Here is an 8,053-nt window from a genome sequence, read left to right on the forward strand (position 1 = left end):
ATAAGTATATTCCAAGATGCCAGAGAAGCAGAACGTCATTTAGGCGCGGAAAGCTGTTCAAGAGAAATTACGGTTGCTAAGGTTAGGACATATGGATTGACAGCAAACACTAAGAGAGACTTTCAGGCCCGTTACTGAATCTCTCAGGTAGCTCTCAGCAAAAACAAAACCACACGATAACGATGATGTTGCCATTGACGAATTCATTATCCGTCACGCCCCTGGTCAGATAGGTAGGACATTTTGTGTCAACAGGAGAAGACCGTACATGCTGGATATGCAGCCTATAAATGTAACTGATGACACAATACAGATTGGTAATAGGCGGTTTGAGAGAACAATGGCTTAATGAATCTTATTTTCCTAATACCCACAAAAAACCAGTATAATAATCAGTTAATGATGGGGAAATGTACCGTGAAGTACTGCATTTGACTAATGTACATAAGATTCCAAAAAGCCTGAACAACAAGAAATATAAAACCATTATTAAAACCAATATTTGATCGTGAAAACGACAACAACAACAGTAGCATCAGTGCCGATGGTGTTGACATTTAGCATAATGCAGTGAACAATCGAATACTGCAGTATATATATTATGACGACCCCAGAAAGCTAATAGATCGACTACGTCTGCTCATGGCATCAGCTGATGCAGGTAATACATCTTATTCGAATGAGGTTGTTTCAATAATCTCTGAGCCTAGAAAGAGACATATCATCGAATAAGCATGGAGATAGTTGTTTGAGAACTGCACAAACCAGCACTCAAAACATACTCTCGTAGGCATATTATGATTAAAGGTTTGGATGACTTATGGCAGGCTGATCTTGTAGATATGAGGGAATATTCACATGAGAATAAGGGATTCAAGTATATTTTAATGATTCTTCATACATACTCCAAATTTGCCTGGGCAAGACCTATTAAAACAAATGCAGATAGAAATGTCGCGAATGTGTTTGAGCGTTTGCTGCAGACAATCTCCAAACCGGTATTTCAAGACCTTGACGCAGCAGTACTGAATACATCACTACCCAACATTCACTCACCTGAAAGTAAGTGTCGTGGAGCGTCTGAACAGAACAATAAAAGGTCGAATGTTGATGCCCTTTAACCTTCGTGTCTCATAAAAATGGACAGACATACTCCCAAAAATAATTGCTCAGTATAATCCAAACAAACATGTTGTTATTGTTGTGGTATTCAGTCCGTTTGATGCAGCTCTCCATGCTACTCTATCCTGTTGAAGCTGCTTCATCTCCCAGTACCTACTTACTGCAACCTACATCCTTCTGAATCTGTTTAGTGTATTCATCTCTTGGTCTCCCTCTACGATTGTTACCCTCCATGCTCCCCTCCAATACTAAATTGGTGATCCCTTGATGCCTCAGAACTGTCCTACCAACAGATCCCTTCTTCTAGTCAAGTTGTGCCACAAGTTTCTCTTCTCCCCAATTCTATTCAGTACCTCCTCATTAGTTATGTGATCTACCCATCTAATCTTCAGCATTCTTCTGTAGCACCACATTTCGAAAGCTTCTATTCTCTTCTTGTCCGAACTATTTATAACCCATGTTTCACTTCCATACATGGCTACACTCCATACAAATACTTTCAGAAACGGCTTTCTGACACTTAAATCTGTACTTGATGTTAACACATTTCTCTACTTCATTAACGCGTTCCTTGCCATTGCCAGTCTACATTTTATATCCTCACTATTTCGACCATCATCAGTTATTTTGCTCCCCAAATAACAAAACTCATTTACTACTTTAAGCGTCTCATTTCCCAATCTAATTCTCTCAGCATCACCCGATTTAATTCAACTACATTCCATAATCCTCGTTTTGCTTTTGTTGATGTTCATAGCACAATAAAAATGAGACCAATCGACATTCGTGATAATGGACTCATGGATATGGTGTACTGTTGCATTAAAATGCTTGATCCACGCAGGCAGAAATTTAATGTAGGTGATTTGGTACATATCTCAAAACACAAGACAGCATTTGAGAAATCATACTACCAACCTGATCACCAGAGATATTTACAGTTTCAAAGGTGCAAAGAACGAATCCTAAGGCTTATATATTTAAGGGTATTAAAGGTGAAGAAATTTCAGGTTGCTTCTACACTGAGGAAATGCAGAAGAGCTCTGAACCGGATGCGTTTCTTGTGGAGAGAGTCATAAGATGTCGGGGTAAAAGAGCACCAATTAAAGGGCTTGGTTTTCCTGCAGCACCAAACAGCTGTAATGACGCTGGTGATTTGCTATATAATTGGGTGCATAGAGCATAACCATCACAGTAGCATAACATGCGTGCTAGGAGACGCATTAGAGGACGTGGTGGTATTTTAGACAAATTACCAGTGCAGTTATACACTCCAGAATATAACTACATCTACATCTACATTTATACTCCGCAATCCACCCAACGGTGTGTGGCGGAGGGCACTTTACGTGCCACTGTCATTACCTCCCTTTCCTGTTCCAGTCGCATATGGTTCGCGGGAAGAACGACTACCGGAAAGCCTCCGTGCGCGCTCGAATCTCTCTTATTTTACATTCGTGATCTCCTCAGGAGGTATAAGTAGGGGGAAGCAATATATTCGATACCCTCTCGAAACCTGGACAGCAAGCTACACCGCGATGCAGAGCACCTCTCTTGCAGAGTCTGCCACTCGAGTTTGCTAAACATCTCCGTAATGCTATCACGCTTACCAAATAACACTGTGACGAAACGCGCCGCTCTTCTTTGGATCTTCTCTATCTCCTCTGTCAACCTGACCTGGTACGGATCCCACACTGATGAGCAATACTCAAGTATAGGTCGAACGAGTGTTTTGTAAGCCACCTCCTTTGTTGATGGACTACATTTTCTAAGGACTCTCCCAATGAATCTCAACCTGGCACCCACCTTACCAACAATTAATTTTATATGATCATTCCATTTTAAATCGTTCTGCACGCATACTCCCAGATATTTTACAGAAGTAACTGCTACCAGTGTTTGTTCCGCTATCATATAATCATACAATACAGGATCCTTCTTTCTGTGTATTCGCAATACATTACATTTGTCTATGTTAAGGGTCAGTTGCCATTCCCTGCACCAAGTGCCTATCCGCTGCAGATCTTCCTGCATTTCGCTGCAATTTTCTAATGCTGCAACTTCTCTGTATACTACAGCGTCATCTGCGAAAAGCCGCATGGAACTTCCGACACTACCTACTAGGTCATTTATATATATTGTGAAAAGCAATGATCCCATAACACTCCCCTGTGGCACGCCAGAGGTTACTTTAACGTCTGTAGACGTCTCTCCATTGAGAACAGCATGATGTGTTCTGTTTGCTAAAAACTCTTCAATCGAGCCACACAGCTGGTCTGATATTCCGTAGGCTCTTACTTTGTTTATCAGGCGACAGTGTGGAACTGTATAGAACGCCTTCCGGAAGTCAAGGAAAATGGCATCTACCTAGGAGCCTGTATCTAATATTTTCTGGGTCTCATGAACAAATAAAGTGAGTTGGGTCTCACACGATCGCTGTTTCCGGAATCCATGTTGATTCCTACAGAGTAGATTCTGGGTTTCCAGAAATGACATGATACGCGAGCAAAAAACATGTTCTAAAACTCTACTGTGGATGGAACGAAGCTTCAGAATCGCTTGGCACGAGGTGATGAGGAGCTTAATCCGCTCGACGTAGCGTGTATGGAACACGATATTGCATACACTGCAAATAAAGATCTCCAAAGTCGTCGTTTTGTTGATAGGATTTTAGCTGATAAGGCTAAGGCGATACACAAAAGAAAGGCTGTTGATATAAGCCAACGCATTGCACCATTTGTAGTTGATAAAACCATTCGTGGAAAAATTAAGTTGGATTTAATAGTGATGAATTTCAAGCGAATTATGAATGCTGCACGTCATGCACTAAAGAAGACAATGAAAAAGAAGAAGAAGGGGTGTTTAAAAAACTGTATCCTGACAGCGGTGTTGCAGCTAAAACTGCTCTGAAGCAGAAAGGGGCGGAAAGAGGAAGAGGATCAGTTAAAGTACCTCGTGTTCTACCAGTACTCAAGATGTCAAGTTTCTTGCAGTCCTGATCCCAGCCCTCTCAGCTGTCTCAGCAGTGGGTTCACCAGCTGGTGGTGCTGTGGCTATTGCCAGAACAGTCAAGAACACGCAAAACTCCCAAGCACAGTTAGAAGAACCAAGAAGACATAACCGCATGATGGAAGCAGCGACCATCGGAAAAGGACTATACCTGAAACCATACAGGAAAGGGCTTGGTCCATTCATAAATTTAAAAAAGCCCATTAGCAGTCCTACCAGGTCGGCCACTTACAAATACTGATCTTCTTAAGTTTGTTAGAAAAAAATTCAACATTCCAAGATTTACTGATGTGTTTATGAGGGATACTTTATCGAAGATTATGTGGAAAACTGGTGAATATGGTATTGTGAATTTAGGTGTTGCTGGAGGTCCTGGAATGCACTGGGTGCCATATGTTACGAAAAATTTGTATACTGTCTACCACTTCGACTCATTTGGTGACCCGCACCCGTCAGTGTAATTACAACAATACTTCACTCGCAGAGGACGTGTTTTCTACCATTTTCGGCGCTATCAAGACCTTAATACACACTTCTGCGGGTTAGCTGTACATCATGTTTCTCTTGACGTTTACAAAGAAGACGAAGAAGAATATACAAGGAAGAGCTTTAAACATTCCTTCATCAGTTGATGTTAAGATGCTATGTCATACACCTTGACTTTAAAAGAATGATCATCTGTTTTATGTGCAAATTACTTCCCATCAATTGGTTTGAGCATTGGTGAATGGAGTATTGCATTGATTGGACTAGAGATGTACAACAGCATCCCAGAAATCACCGAGATTCCGCGACAGTCAGGCGCACGCTCGTACAAGTGAGAACTGAGAACTGACAAATTAACTCTATGAACGGTGTTATATCATTAATAATGCCAAGGAGGCCTGGTACCAAATATATGTGTATGCGTGACGAGCGTAAGAACTTTCGTTCGATCATTCGGCTTCTGCATCATTAACAATCACCCGCATTGCGTCGGTTACGCGTACCCTCGTCCAAGTGATATTGTGGATAGATAACCATCAAGAATGTTAATTGGGATAAGCAGTTATGACTTAGAATGTAAACAGTGCAACCTGTGATTACTTATGGTCTCAGAATATAGATGGTCATACCAGATGTAGGACAATGTTGTACTTAACACTGAGTGGCTCCCCTAAACCCGATTGCATATTTAGATACATAATTTCAGGCAAGCCAGCAGCAGTGTGGAGCAGAACAGTACGACCGCCGCAGGATTATCAGGTACGTGGTGTGGACAGGGAGCACGCTCAAGAAGCGGTAATCGAGAAAGCAGTTAAAGGGACTCCCCACCATTTGTACCCAGGGGCGTGTTACATGGTGATGTGTTACAGGACTTGCAATTTTAGGATAAGTAGTGCTGTATAATGAATTTGGAATGTGAACTATTTCTGAATAAACAGTGACTGTTAATTTGGATTGTTGAGTGACGTCACGCGAGCTGTAGGATGTGTACACCAAAGAACTTGTGACACAGTGAATACACTCGTCCGATTAGTGACAGCGCAATGAGCTGATGCTATGAAGTCAACATTCTCCATACAACGACGCTAGTGGCACCTATGTGCGAAAGTGTGCACTTATGTGACAGCGATTACAGTAGACGATGGTAGTGGCACCTATGAGTAGAAGTGAAAACTTTTAGGCAGCTATCACCGTATACGATGTGAGCGGCGCCTAGGAGCGACGCTGCAAATATTACTACGCTGTGCAGAGAGGGTGCAGTGCTTACAGCGGCACGTCATCACAACGTTACGTCACGCAGCTGAAGCAATGGGAGTAGTTAATTGGCAGTGTAGATTGTGTTCTATAATTACGTAATTACAAACAGTGACAGTTAATATACTTCTGTTTCACTAAATTAGGAGACTATTCTTACTTTGCCAATCTACATTAAAGCAAATGTCACTGCCAGACCCTGCTTACATAGTAGCCTAATTTTTTAACAACAGTTAATACGAGTGCAGAACTGTATTTACATTAACTCACACTTCATTCTTTTTCTTCTGTGTCATGATCTTGTATGTTATGTGTGCTTCTGAGCACGAATTACAGCGTTGAATGCACTTGACGATGTAGTTTGGTTGTGTTTATTACCATCCATTCTGCGCTACGATTGTTATTGTGATTTGTTTATTTCTTGCTTGGGTTAGTTAGTTAGTTAGTTTATTGTGTGTTCCATTGATCAATCCCATGGTACGGTAGCCATTATGATGTGGCACATGTCAAGTGCACATATGAATATATATATATATATATATATATATATATATATATATATATACATTAAATTTTTGTATATATATATATATATATATATATATATATATATATATATATATATATATATATTACAGAGTTAAAGATTAATACATCTATTATTTATCCCATTACCTTAAATGGCACAAAACGCATATACTATATTTATAGATTTATTTATTTCTATTCAAGAATTCATCTATGGTATAGAAGGAGATGTCAAGGAGATATGATTTCAATTTATTTTTGAAGCTATTGCTGCTGTCTGTCAGACACCTTATTTCATCTGGCAATTTGTGTAAATTTTTATAGCAGCATATTTTACCCCTTTCTGTGCCAAAGATAGGTTTAGCAAAGCATAATGTAAGTCTTCATTTTTTCTAGTATTATAATCATGAATGTCATTGTTGTTTTTAAACTGGTTCATGTTGTTGAGAACAAATTTCAGTAGTGAGTACATGTATTGTGAGGCTGTTGTAAGAATTCACAATCTTTTAAAAAGATGCCTACAGGATGTGCGACTGTGAACCACACACATTATTCTAACCACCTTCTTTTGAGCAGTGAATACTTTTTGTCTAAATGTTGATTTACCCCAAAATATTAGTCTGCATACATCAGAGAGTGAAAGTATGCAATGTTTGTTAGCTTACTCATTTCTATAGCCCTAAAATTGGCAATTATTCTGATCGCAAAAGTTGCTGAACCTAGTCGCTTTAGGAGATCCAAAATACGAATTTTCCAATTAAGATTCTCATCTATATGTACACCCAAAAACGTAGTATGCTCTACCCTGCCTACTGACTTCTGTGATGTCTTATATTTATTGAAGGAACTGTACTTTTTGCAGCAGAAAATTGGATGTACTGTGTTTTTTCAAAGTTTATAGCAAGCCCATTTCCAGATAACCAATTAATGACTTTTCCAAAGACCTTATTTGTATCATTTTCAATTGGACTTTCTTTTACTGGATTATTAATGGTGTTTGTATTATCAGCAAACAGTGTCAGTTCAACTTCCTGTTTTGGATAGGAAGGGCAGTCGTTCACATATATCAAGAACAGAAGGTGACCCATGATTGAACCCTGTGGAACACCTAATGAAATTTCGCCCCAGTTAGATGAAGTGGCAAACTTATTTAAATCACTTGGCCTATAAAAGGAAACTTTTTAGCTCCCTGTTCTGTAGGTATGACTTAACCCACTCATATGCTATTCCATTTATACCATAGAATTGTAATTTCTGTAACATAATGTCATGGTTCACACAATCAAATGCTTTGGATGAATCACAGAAAATTCTTATTGGTGACACTTTACTATTTAAAGACTCTATTATGTGGACAGTGAAATTGTATATTGCTGTCTCAGTGGAACAGCATTTTTGAAATCCGATCTGTGATTGACCAAGTATCCCAATACTGTTGAGATGGCTAACCACTCTTGAGTACATTACTTTATTAAAGATTTTTGAGAATGCTGTAAGCAAGGATACTGGCCAACAATTATTGACATCTGTGGTTCCCCCTTTTTGTAGAGAGGCCTGACAATAGCATATTTTAACCTGTCTGGGAAAATACCTTGAGTTAGTGATGCATTACATATGTGGCTCAGAATATCAGCTGTAATTGCTCCACATTGTT

Source organism: Schistocerca serialis, chromosome 5 (assembly GCF_023864345.2).
Source record: "Schistocerca serialis cubense isolate TAMUIC-IGC-003099 chromosome 5, iqSchSeri2.2, whole genome shotgun sequence".
Classification (NCBI taxonomy): domain Eukaryota; kingdom Metazoa; phylum Arthropoda; class Insecta; order Orthoptera; family Acrididae; genus Schistocerca; species Schistocerca serialis.